General features: G+C 41.1%; 1 protein-coding gene across 1 annotated transcript in view; it reads right to left on the bottom strand.

Annotated features, from left to right (window-relative positions):
• SMAD4 (SMAD family member 4) overlaps positions 1–13,659 on the bottom strand; it is a 322,079-nt gene that overhangs the window by 241,315 nt on the left and 67,105 nt on the right. The gene's annotated exons all lie outside the window — the stretch shown is intronic.

Genomic DNA, 13,659 nt, shown 5'->3' with positions numbered 1-13,659 from the left:
AGTACTCAAATAGTTAAAACCTAGCTGGAGCGATAGGATGAACTTCAAGTGTCTTGAGGTAAGGTGGATGCTCTTCGTCAATGCTAGAATTGTGTTTAATAATCTTGTGAGCTGATAGTAATCACCATACAAATGGGATAGGAGTAAGGATTTCATTGTAGCCGAAATCTGCTTTGGGAAAAGGTTTGATCTTGGATAAGAGAGCAAGCTAGAACAATACTCACTATGTTTTGAATGCTAGGCCAAAGCAATTAAGAAAGCCTATGGACCACTGAGGTGCTCGCAACAGAGTTGCTCCCGGAGGCACGCAGGTGCATCCGGAACATATGGGAACCAACAGCCCTCACCTCCTACACGAAGCTCTGGGCTACACTGGCTGTAATGATTGCTAAGAGAAATATCGCACGACATTGGGGAGCCCTTCAACCACCTGGGGTAGAATCATGGAAAGAAGACCTAGACTGTTGCATGTTCAGAGAAAAGTCAGTCCACATAGTCAGGGGGTGCCCTAGGAAATGGAACAGGGTCTGGGGGCCTTGGAACTCCTACCGTGGAGATATTTGCACCCCGCCAGCACACAGGACTGCAGATGATAGCCTCACACCCCCCTAATTGTTCCACACTGTACTCTGTGAATTGAATCCATGTAATTCAGAAACTAAATTGATTGAAATGTACTGTCTCCTCACCATGTTAAGAATGATATGATGTGTCAATGTTACTTAATAAAAAGAATTTAAAAAAAAAAAAAAGCTTAAGGACTTTGGTAATCAGAGCTTATTGATCAAAACTCGTTATTGGGAGTACTTGTTTAAGAAGAGGATACATTTGGTCTAGAAAAATGTTAACTTCAGATATGTGACTGGCATCCATATTTGGATCACAGATAGGCAGTTCTTTTTGGAGATCAAGGTATAGTTGCATACCATCAGCTCACTATTGAATTGTAAGCCCACAGATCACAAACACTCCAAGGAGCTCCATGTTCATGCTGAAAACAGCTTGGGGAGATTGGTGCCTTATGGAAAAGTGGAAGTAACTGGATCGTAACAAAGAGAGCAGGACAAACTCATCGATTACAGAGGTTAGAGAACTGTTTTTGCGACTCCCATACATGTTGAGAAAAGTTGAAGAGGGTTTGGTGGTCACCAGTGCTGAAAGTTGCACAGAGGGCAAGAAGAACAAAGAAGTGGGGGGAAAAAGGAATCATCTACAACTAGGATGGTGGCAGACTATACTGCAGCGAGGGTAAATGCTCAATTGTTAGTAGTGTAGAAGGTGACTGGTATCCAGATGGTCTTGTAGCTCAGTGCCAATTGTTTTTGCTATTTATTTTCTGACATAGGGAGACTGTGTGAAGGGTCAATAACCGGCTGGGTTGTTGAAATGAAGGTTAGACTTTTTAGTAGGGAGCGGATTTGTGTTGTGTGAGAGTTTAAAAAGAGCTTTTCAGTTTTCAAGCAATTACTATATTGAGGAGTGTAGTTAATATTTTATACAATGGAAGATCCAAGAATATCAACTTTACATATATTGTTTCAAAGCGGTCAATCAGTGGTTCCTAACCTTTTGACTTCTGAGGACCCCCCACTTAATCATTACTGAAATCCGGGGACCCTCACTAAACCATTACTGGAATCCAGGTACCCTCATTACTGGAAGGCACCCTGACCTAAGCAGCTTTGATGATTAGAACCGCACAAACACAGAAATAAGCATCCATCAAACAAATGGTGAAATATTGTATTAAAGTCACTAACATATAATATATTAAAAAAATTATATGGGAAAGAGCGTCAAATTTCAAATTCCTTCACATTTGCAGAACATTTACATTTTTTAATTTTACATTTTGCTTCTTTGCTCATATACATTTTATTAAGCTGTTAATATTTAATTTTCTAAGCAGTTGCGGACTCCCTGAGTAGGCTTCGCAGACCCTCAGAAGTCCCCGGACCACATGTTAAGAAACTCTGCTGTAGATTTTGGCTGCAATATAGGCAAGTGTGTTTTAGGTCTCAGCTCTAGACAGCGTATGTGCTGTCTCGAAGAGACATACTGTATCAACGTTGTGGGCTTCAGCCCACCCATACGCTTCCTATTTGCTGGCTCCATCAGCGCTCTTCTATTCTTTATCCCCATTTGTCCATGACATGCATGCATCATGCCTCTTCCTGTGTTTAGCCCTCCCCTAGAGCAATGACCCTTTACTAATATCGATATACAGAGGCCATTTTAGGAAATGTTTTTGGGACTATATTTTTGTTTGGTGAATAGTGATTTTCACAAAAGCTGGGTTTTACATTTGCTACGAGCGATTGTCTCAACGGGCCAATGAAACTTGCTCTTATCTCATCACATTACTGTGCATTCGGGAGTTGCTTGCCCGTCGTCCAACCCCCTCCTGAATCGCAGCTTAACCCATCCCACCACCCCCTCCCACATTGCTGCTTGCTTTGTGTATGAGCGCTCGTAACCAAGCTTTCTCAGCTTTCATTTATTAGAACACATAATGGGCAATGGAAAATCTAGTCAATCAAGATATATTATTTAACAAATGGTTTAATGAACCCATATCTCGACGGATGACCTGCTCCCCTCGCGCACCTCCATTTACTTTGCATAAATGGCGATTGTGAAGGAAGCGCGCCACATGCGGAAAAAGCTGTGCATCAAAATGCCTTTTTAATTACGCAAAGCAGTAAACAAACGGAATGCTAATGGATTTCAGGTGGCGAGATGCACGCTGGATTAGCACACAGTCACTAACATGAGATTCATGGGACATGTGCTATGCATCCTTAACAACAAACTCTACCAGTGCTAGGGATGTTCCTACAGCGGGTACACTAGAACGATTCCTGCAATGCAAAAGTGAACTGCTCCATGCCTACCGTAAAATTAGCTGAGTCATGCACAGGGAAGAAAGACTAAGGCAAGGATGTGAAAACAGCTAGTTTGCTAACTTTATACCAATAACACTGATGAACGCTATGCAACGCACAGAGATTACATTAACAGCTAACAATAGCTAGGGGACCGTTCTTCTATTACGAACCCGTATATCAATAAAACCAGCCCCAGCACCATACACAAATACATTAACATTGGCAACGACTGTAGCTCTTGGATTGCCAAGATCTATTAGCTTTGCCAATGCTTATTTTGAAAGTGATCCTGATTTTGTATACCTCCTCTATTTTGCATGAAATTTAATTACGTAATCATTCTAAATATTAACTTTTACTAATTAGTGTAAAGTGGCATGACTAATCATTATCTGCACCTTAATAAACACGAGATACACGTGGGACTAAAATGCTAATTGCATGGCAAATTATTAAATGATTAACTGTGGTACGCAAACTAACTTTAGAATGTGGTAAAATAGAGAATTGCACAATTCATGTTGCTTTTGTGATGTTTGTGCTTCCAGTGCTGCAGAATGGTATTATTGCTTTAGATGTTGCTACAAGCTAGGAAAATACTAATATATATATTGGGATAAGTGTGGGTTCAAACATTAGAATCTTCATTTCTATATAATAATTACTGTAATGTTTGTTTTTGCTTAAGTTGGCATTCGGGCTTACTAGGCCACAGTACTTAAGATGGAGTTCTGAAGTTGCCACCGTCATGTGAGCGCGATGTCTACTGCACAGACTCGGATGGCTCTGGAGATCTCCAAACGACCTCTGACAAGAACCGAAATGTTCCTTGTCAAGGATAGGAACATAGAGGACTGCCAAGATGAAGACTGGTGTGAATGACCGAGGGGACAATGAAGGACCTGTACAAGAAGGCTTGCATGTTGTTACTTCGGAACTTTTGCCTGTGAATTACCGAAAAGAATACAAATGAGAAATGTCATGCCCGATCTCATGGGAAACAGGCAAACCTGGGAACATTCAGGAGACTTACAAGTTGCAGAGAGTTTAGCCAATCAGAGCACTTTCTACCCCTAAATTGTTGCACATTGACCTAAAAGTAAGGAGAAAAAGGGTATTAAAGTCAGGGATTTGTACGAGGGGGTGGCTGGGTGACTGGTTTGCTGGTTTGCTGGTTCGTTGGTCCGGTCATTTGACTGATTCGTGGGGACTGCGTCGAGCTGAAGGAGATTTCCTGGTTTACCTGGGTTTTCTTTGATTACAAGAGGACGATTCCATCAGAAGGGTTTTGATTATTGCTGTGGGTTGACGGGTTCTCCTGGAGATGGTCGCAGAGACTGGAATAATATTCGGGGTGGTCGGAAGGTCCCAATGTTAAAAAATTAGGTAAATATAAATGTTATGTCAATTTTCTGTTAAAGATCAATGATTGGAAGTCTCTCAAATAGAGAAATTATTTGAACTGTAATCCTGAATATGCCAACACAGAGTGAACTAAATTAGATAAACTAAAATTGATTAATAAGAAATGAGTTTGTGATTCTTCAACAAGGTATTGAAAGTTAACTAAATGGTTCCAAAGCTTTAAAATGTGTTTTAGCTGGTTCCAAAATCACCATCAACCAGTCCAACTAATTGGTCCATCGACCAAGTGGTGGAGTGCCTTGATGTTAAAGTTAGGATTCTATAGGTACAGATGTATATAATGTATATAATGTAAAGGAATTCCTCCAGATAGGTAACCAGTTACCCCCACATGTCCAGCGCTTCTTTTTCTCCTGTGCAGAGATTCAAGTTAGACGTGTGAGTGTTGGTGTTATGAGCCCCACCAATGAATGAATGTGTGAATGACTTAGTGTGGTGACGAGTCTGTGACATAGGGAGAATATGATAATGTACCCTTTTCTGCTGGAGCAGTTTTCTGGTAGCAGAGTTATGGTTATTTTTGGCTAGTTTGGGGATTAGTAATGGGTTTATTGCATTGGTTTGGCGATTATTGATTTATGTTTAACACTTTATGTTGAGTCGTGTTATGTTTTATGTTGTCAATTGGTTTAAAGACTTCCGGGACGTAGAAAGTTGGTTGCCCTGTATGTAGACGGGGAAAAGTGTGGCAAGTGAAGTCGCACATTGCATTGTCTGGTTGCCCTGTATGTAGACGGGGAAATGTGTGGCACGTGAAGTCGTACAACGCATTGTCTGGTTTCGAGTTGATAGCATAGTTGTGTGTTATCGGTAGGGACATTTTCCGTATGAATGTGTGTGGGTGAAATAGCAATAGGTTCTCGCGTGAAACTCTGGCCTTAATTCTCAGGAGCATTGTAGCTCCACATGTGTTTTATCCCCAGAGAAACGGTTAGCCTTTTTGCTTGTTAGAAGGGTAAGGTAGAGGGAAGTGCTACTTTATCAGCGAAAATGAATAATTCTGTGGTAGGGTAGAGGTAAGCGCTGCCTACTGGAAATACAGAATTCTTGTGTAAATGAACAAAACTATCTCTTTGGTTCAGCGAAACAGGCAATGGTGTTGTTTTTTATGTTGTTACTAGCAGATTTTAATTAAAGAAAACGTAAGAAAAGTTTGCCGAAAAAATTTGTAAAGTAGGGGTCAGCAGAGCAGGAGTAGCGAGAAAGGCTGACTTCCTCCACCGAAATCGCCTGCATCTTTTATGGTAGCGAAATATGGGTACCTTACATGTATTTGGCTAGAGAATTGGGCAAAGTATACAAAAGAGGATGAGTTCTAGCATTTCCAGAAAGTGGTTCGTTTAGTTTAGCTGTATTAAGAAACTTAAGAGAAAGAATGATGAGATTAGAACCGAGAACTAGACCTACTCAGTTCGAGGCTTTGACGGAGTGGGAAGAAGAGATGTATGAAAGGGAACGGCATCGGAGTGGAAGAAGGTATAATTACATGTTTGGTAGACAGTGTGGGCAGGAAAGTCATGAGGACCGAATGAGAAGTGGGTGGAATGCAAACATGACTGAAGGTATGTTTCCTTTGAGAAATACTGAAGAGACAAGTGGCAGAAAGTGTACAGAAAAGAGAAACAATACAGGTTATAAATATGGTGTGAGTGAATCGGAGGATGAAGTGCTAGAGGACATGTTTTATTAAATCCTCCCCCGTATCAACCAAATTCTACGTTGCTGACGCCGAGTGCGCCGGTGAAAGAAACCATGCTAAATAAAAATCTTGAGCAAACGCCACCTGATTTAGGGAAAATTAATCCATTTAGAGACTCTGAAATTTCACAACCTGTTAGGACTGGAAATGAAAATTCGGTTGAACTAGCTAGAACTACTGTGGAATTAACTGAGAAAATTAGAGAATTAACCAAAAATATGGAACCAGTGACTGTACCTGTAACTATAGGGCCGGCGATGCCTGTCTTTGATAAACAGAAAGATAGTGAGCATTGTTTAACAGTTCCCTACAATTGTAGTAAACGAATCGAGACAGAAAGAAGTGGATCTGGAGGAAATGCATGGAAAAATATGGCAGGAACATCAGGTTTAAGTACTCCTAAAAATCTGACTGTAAATCAAAGTTCAGCAAGTAAGACGCTGATGGCAACAGAAACCCCAGAGAGAAATACAGATAGAATAAGAAGTGAAACAATCCCTGTAGGTCCCACTTCTGAAGAATTAAGTGATTGGTTAAGAAGTTTACAGCGAAATGATACAGAACCTCAAACTTTAGATGTGGCAAAATTAAAAGTAACCTTGGAAGAATAATTAGTAGGGACTATTGCAACTGAAAAATTAAAAGCATATCAGGACGAGAAGCTAATGTTTCTCTGCAAAAGTATAACTTGGAGAGCGAGGAGTTTGCATGAGAAACTGGAAGAGACAGCGAGTGAAATGGGTATTGACTTTGAGAAAATAAGATCATTACAGAAACCATATAGAGTAGATTTTTCTGAAAAGGATATTGAAAATCTGAATACTGCAGGAAGATTGACTCAAATTAAAGAACTGATTGCCTTGTTAAGGAAATGGGGTGATGTAGATAGGTGGAAAAGTAGATGGTTCCGAAAGAGAGAGGATACGACAGATAAGGGTCTTTCGGGATCCCAGGAGGGGGTTTGGTACATGGTCCCTGGACTAGGCAGGATATTTTGTCATTTACCAACGATTTCCCGAGGTTAAGAGAAAAACCAGTTGAATGGTACCGACGGGTAGAAAGGTTTGTTAAATTGTCGAAAGTGTTGTGGATAGATCTGAATGGTCTTTTTGATATAATTGTACCAGCAGATTTATGGGCCGAATGTAAAATTACAATAGGTTGGCCAACTCAAGAGTACCCTAGGGATCCTAAGACGGGAGCCCCTGATCAGGAGTTAATGAGGAAATCTGAACCAGTAATTTCCTTTTTGAAAAATAAAGTGCCGCCCAAAGAAACTGTTTGGGTAAAAATTGATAGAACTCACCAAGAGGTTAAAGAATCTGTTCATGCTTACTATGAAAGGTTACTGTTAGCTTTTAAGCAATACAGTGGTGATGAGAAATTGAGTGAGAAGGATTTAAGTCACTTTGTATATCGATTTGTTTATGGTTTAAGACCGGACATAAGCGAAATGATCAAATAGCATACAGTCGATTGGCAGAATAAAAAGATAGATGAAGTGTTACGACATGCAAAATATTTTAGTGAGGAAATCGAAGCCAAACAATGCAAACTGAAAGAGAAGGCGATGTGGGCACAAGTTAAGGTAGCGGAGAGACAAGAAGCCCAGCAGATTGAGCAAGCTAATGGCATGGGCCAAGTTAGACAGAAACCTAATATTGTAAAAGGAAAGGGACAAATCAGCTTAGAGGAAGCAAAAAAGAAATGGCCATGTCATAATTGCGGAACATTAGGGCATTGGAAATCCGAGTGTAAATTGCCCCCGAGTGCTAATGGTGATAATGCATCATTGAATTCACAGGTGCAGAATGAGGTGAGTTGTCAACCGCCTCGACAGCAGCAGGTTGTTACCCAACAGTGTCAGGTGTCAAATGCCACCCTTTTCACAGAGCGTAAATCCTCAGAGATACAGTAATGAGACAGGATTCTACACCGAGGAACAGGTAACGAAGCTACCTCGCGCTAGCGCTGTTTCGCAGTATTGGCTGCAGCGCGATGAGTGAGTCAGAAGAGAGTTATTGACGGTGCCTAGGAGAGGAAGATAAGTGCGTACTTGGCGCAACTCTAGAGGTAGACCAGACAGGACCCTTTGTGGATGGAAAGGTAAATTATGAAAATATTACTTTCCTAGTACATACTGGTGCTACTCGTTCAACTGTTAGATCAGCTGACGTTAAAAGTCTTCCTCTCTCTGGTGACACAATCCAAGTAGTTGGAGTCTCAAATAGACAGATAAAAACTTATCTTACTGATCCTGTTAAAGTTAAAATAGGGAAATTCACCGACATGCATCGATTTGTCGTGTGTGTGACACTAGCCCTGTGAATTTGTTAGGGAGAGATTTGTTGTGCAAAATGAATTGCACTATCTTCTGTACCCCTGATGGCATAGCTTTTGAAACTCCTGATGAGAATGTACTGTATAGAATGAAAATGGCAAATTTGGAACCTGAAACTACGGAGGCATTTGTTGTATTTGATCCGGAGGAATTGCCTCAGGAATTGAAGAAAACAGTGAAACCCGAGGTATGGGATTTCACAGGAGATATGGAATTGATGAAAAGAGTAGATCCTGTGACAATAACTGTAAAAGAAGGAGTAAGCTACCCGAATATTCCCCAGTATAAACTGACACCAGAAATAATTGCAGGAGTGACACCTGTAATAGACAAGATGATTGAAGGAATTTTGAGAGAAATAATGAGTAGTCCATGTAATTCTCCGATCATGGGTTTAAAGAAGCCTAACGGAACTTTCAGGATAGTACAAGATTTGAGAAAAGTGAATAAAATTGTGGTGCTCTGCTGCCCCATTGTACCGAAGCCTTCGGTAATCCTATATCAGATTCCCCATGATGCGGAATGGTACACAGTCATCAACCCGTGTCATGCTTTCTTTTCTATCCCATTGCACCCCGAAAGCCAACAAATTTTTGTGTTCCGGTTCGGCGAACGTACTTTGGCATGGTGCCGTATCCCACAGGGGTATACAGAAAGTCCATCACTATTTAATCAGATTCTAAAGAAGTCCCGAGAAGATTTGAAAATGCCTGAAAGTTCAGTGCTCGTGCAATACATCGATGAGCTATTGGTGGCATCGAAGACATAAGAGGCATGTGTGGTGGACACAGTTGCATTGTTGAATCATTTGGTGGATGGAGGACTCAAGGTATCCCCATCAAAACTACAATTTTGTAAGAAGGAAGTACAATACTTCGGTCATAAGATTGAGAAAGGCCTGAGGAAAGTGCCTGCAGACAGAATCAGAATAATAAAAGGAATGAGAGCACCAATGACTCAGAGAGAAGTGAGAATGTTTCTTGGGATGGTGGGATATTGTCGCCAGTGGATCATCAACTTTTCGCTGATTGCAAAACCTTTGGTACGCTTGACAAAAAGTGATGTGAAAGATCCCCTTGAACTAAATAAAGAGGAGATGAAGGCTTTTAGACAACTGAGAGACAGCTTGTGTGAACCACCAGCTCTTGGAATGCCTGATTACGAAAAGGAATTCGAGCTCTATTGCAGTGAGAGAGATGGATGTGCACTCTCCGTGTTAGTACACAAGCATGGAGAATTAAGACGACCGGTTGCATACTTTTCGGGTGTACTAGATCCCGTAGCCGTAGCTTTGCCTGGTTGCAGTGGCTGCTACCTGTAAGAGTCTGGAGCAGAGTGAAGGAATTGTGATGGGATATCCTGTGAGAGTGTTTGTCCCCCATGATGTTGCAATCCTTTTGACGAGAAGCCGAACCCAATTTATGACGCATAGTCGTCTAACTAAATATGAAAAGGTCATTCTGGGTGCTACAAATGTGAGCCTTGTAAGGTGCCTTCATGTAAATCCATCAACATTACTACCTGATGCTGTGAATGTGGAAGTGAAGGATGATGTGGATCATAACTGTTTGGAAGTGCTTGATTTTTGCACTAAACCGCGTTCGGACATAAAAGACATAAAAGACGTGCCTCTGAAAGAAAGTGACTAGGTGATGTTTGTGGATGGGTCATGTGTGAGAACTGGAGAGGGAATTCAGAGTCATGCATATGCAGTATGTACTGTAGCGGCTGTGTTGGAGGCGTCTTGCCTGAAAGGAGTAAAATCAGCTCAGGTTGCTGAATTGTTTGCACTGACCCGAGCATGCAAGTTGGGAAAGAACCTGCGAGTCACAGTGGTTACCGATAGTCAGTATGGGTTTGGAGTGGTGCATGATTTTGGACAGATTTGGACCCAAAGAGGGTTCTTGACGTCGAGTAGAACTCCAATCAGAAACGCTGAAGTGGTTGGAAAATTGCTTGAAGCGATACAGCTGCTTAAGCAAACTGCAGTTGTAAAATGTGCGGCCCATTCAAAGGGAACAGATTACGTGTCAGCGGGCAACGAATTTGCGAATGACATAGCACAGTATTGTGCGCGGAACCAAAATTCCTTGAATCGGAATCGGGAAAAGGAAATGAACTCATGTCCCTTGCTTTTTACTAACACTGTGAATACCTGGGATGAGGTGAGGCAGTTACAGGAAGAGGCAGGAGAGGAAGAAAAGAAACAGTCGATAAAATCAGGATGTGCACCACGCGAGGTAGAAAAGGTTTGGGTTTATCGTGATGGAAGACCAGTAATGCCTGATAGCATGATCTTTACCATGGCACGGATGTACCATGGACAGGCACATATAGGTAGGGATGCCATGATTAGACTTTTCAAACAGACCTGGTAGAACGCTAAGTTCCGGCTTGTAGCTGAGTGCCTTTGTCAAAGATGCCTTATATGTCAGCAATATAATCCAGGAAGAAAAACGGTGGTGAGTTTGGGAACTATAGGACGGGAGGGAGATCCTTTCACCAGAATGCAGATTGATTTCATTGAAATGCCCCTATGTAATCGGCTAAGATATGTTCTAGTAATTGTCTGCTGTTTTCACGTTGGGTGGAAGCTTACCCGACCAGAAGGAGCGATGGAGTTACTGTAGCGAAACTCCTATTGAGAGAGTTCATTCCTAGATTTAGTTTCCCAGTAACGATTGAATCAGATAGAGGAAAGCATTTCCAGAATGAAATTATAAAATTGATTTGTGAAGTATTGAATGTACAACAGAAACTACATTGTGCCTATCGCCCAGAGGCTTCTAGAGTACTGGAACAAATGAATGGCACCATTAACAACAGATTGGGAAAAATGTGTTTGGCCACAGGTCTAAAATGGCCCGATGTCTTCCCTCTTGTGCTCATGACTATTAGGTCGATTCCTGATGGGAACACTGGCCTGAGCCCCCATGAAATTATTATGGGTAGAGCAATGAGACATGTTTTCATTCCTGTCAACAAACTACTGCCTATATCTGATGACTTCGTTTTGGATTATTGCAAGGGGTTGGCTGATACCGTTCATTCTGTGTTTCATCAGGTTGGACCAGATGCAACCACCCTTGAAAAGAAGCAAGCTCATGATTTGAGTCCTAGAGACTGGGTACGTATCAAAGTACATAGAAGGAGAAATTGTCTGGTCCCAACGCTGGGGGGAAACCACTTCAAGTGATTCTGACCACGACGACTGCTGTGAAGTGTGCCAAGGTAAAGAACTGGACAAAATGCTAGTCATGCTAGTCATACTCTTTGAGTCCCTGGTCCTATAAATAGACCTGAGGAAGAGTATTTGGAAGAGTCTGATACCAGTTCTGAGTCAGAATCAGAAGAAACAAGAACTAGACAAACCTCAAGAGGGGGAGAAGCGGATTTAAGCCAAGTTGCGGAGCCGGAGAATATACCACTAAGGAGACGACTGGAAATTTCTGACACTAGCTCCGAATCAGAGACTGAACAGGTGGGAATACAAGAAAGGATAAAAGAAAATATTGAAGAAACTGAACAAGAAATTTTCGATAAAGAAGCACCAAGTGCAAGCACAAGAGAAATTCCACATGAAATCATAGAAATAGAAGGTGAGGAATTAGATACAGAGAGAGAGTGAGGGTAAGATTATTGGGGTCTTCCAGGTAGAAAAAGGGACAGTTAGTCAGCAGGAAGATTGCGTGGAAGAAACACGAGGAGGGATAAACGTAGATAGTGAACCTGAGGTCCTGAGTATAAAATCCAAAGAAAGTAAAAGTCAAACCGATACGGAATATGAAGAAAGTGAAGGAGAAGGCCAAGGAGGACGAACTTTGAGGAAAAGAGCTTAGAAAACAGAGCGAGGTGACAAGGGAAACAGGTTGCAGAGACCGTCGAAAGTGGAAATTTGGCCTAATAAACTTAAAAGATTGAGATACCGACTAACGAGAATAAAATCTTCTAATGCTGAACAAGTGAATGAAGTGTCTAGTCAAGAGAAATCAGAAGACACTGATCAGGGACACTTGAAAGGAGCAAAGAGAATAAAGAAACCAAACCAGAAGTACAAGTCACCAGAGTGGACGTATGTGGCACTTCCTGATATACAAGAGGAAGCAGACAGCCAAGGAAGTCTAGGAGTGACTGTATAGGAAATCCTGAGAGTTATCTTATCTGATATCAGAGAAGAGACGGATGATCAGGAAGTTCTGAAACAAGAATGTGAAAACAGAGACGACGACAATCCATGCACGGATTGAAGTGACAAAGAAAGATGCAAAGAATTAAAATGCAGGACAAGACACGTAACTGAAAGAACCTAGTAGGCACTCAAAGCCTTAGGTTTAGACAAAATTAAATTGTGAATGAAAAGAGGCTAAGTCAAAAGACACTGATCATTTCCGAAATGGCAAACACAGAAGGTAGAAAACCTACATGTGGGTTTCTCCAAAAGATGGTGTAAAATGTGTTTTTGTTGTACAGGATTACTAATGCTTGTGTGGATCATACTAGCAATAACAGTTTCATTTAAAGTAACATCTGAAAGGGTAGAAAACCACACCGAGAACAGGGCTAATAGAGAAGAGGTTTATGATACTCAGGTTACTATAACTGGTAGATAGAACAGATTTCCATAGGGTAAGCCTATAAATGATTTTTCTAACAATGTTTTTCAAAGTTGCTGTACGAATATGTAAAGACTATGGAAGTTAGAGATTGTTATGTTTGTATGCAGTTACCTGCATCGGTGTCAGAAGGTGTCACCTATCATCACCTTCCTTTGACATATTGGATAACTTGTAGAGCATTAGCAAGCTTGTTCTATAGAACAGGGAAATTAGAATATTATTATACTGATGTAGATAATGTTTTCTCACAGATACCTGTAGTCCCCGAACTAAACAAGGTGATTCCTGGTAGAATTTTAGGTGAATTTTTCTTAGAAACTAGAGAATTAACTTTAGAAGAAGTGTTTAAGAATAATCTTACTTGTAGTCTGAGGAAAGAAGAAAAAACCTTCTTGAACATGGTAGAGGAGAAGAGAATTAAGATGCAAAGAAAAGTGTCTGGGGAAAAGAAGGAGACAGCAATTTGGGATGCTGAAAAGGAAAACCATTTAAAGGGAGAAAAAAATCCCGCAATGGCTTTGGATTGGCCTCAGAGAGGGAAATTGTGCATCAGTAGAGATAACACTGCTTATGATAATTACTTTGTAGGTGCAAGTGAATGCCATGACTTATATAAAATCATGGGAGGATGGGGATTTAAAGGAGGAAATGATCCAGTATTCCCTGGAATGTATTACATCTGTGGGAACA

The sequence above is a fragment of the Triturus cristatus genome, chromosome 2_1 (genome assembly GCF_964204655.1).
Source record: "Triturus cristatus chromosome 2_1, aTriCri1.1, whole genome shotgun sequence".
NCBI classification, from domain to species: domain Eukaryota; kingdom Metazoa; phylum Chordata; class Amphibia; order Caudata; family Salamandridae; genus Triturus; species Triturus cristatus.
This window is presented reverse-complemented; position numbering and strand designations above follow the sequence as displayed.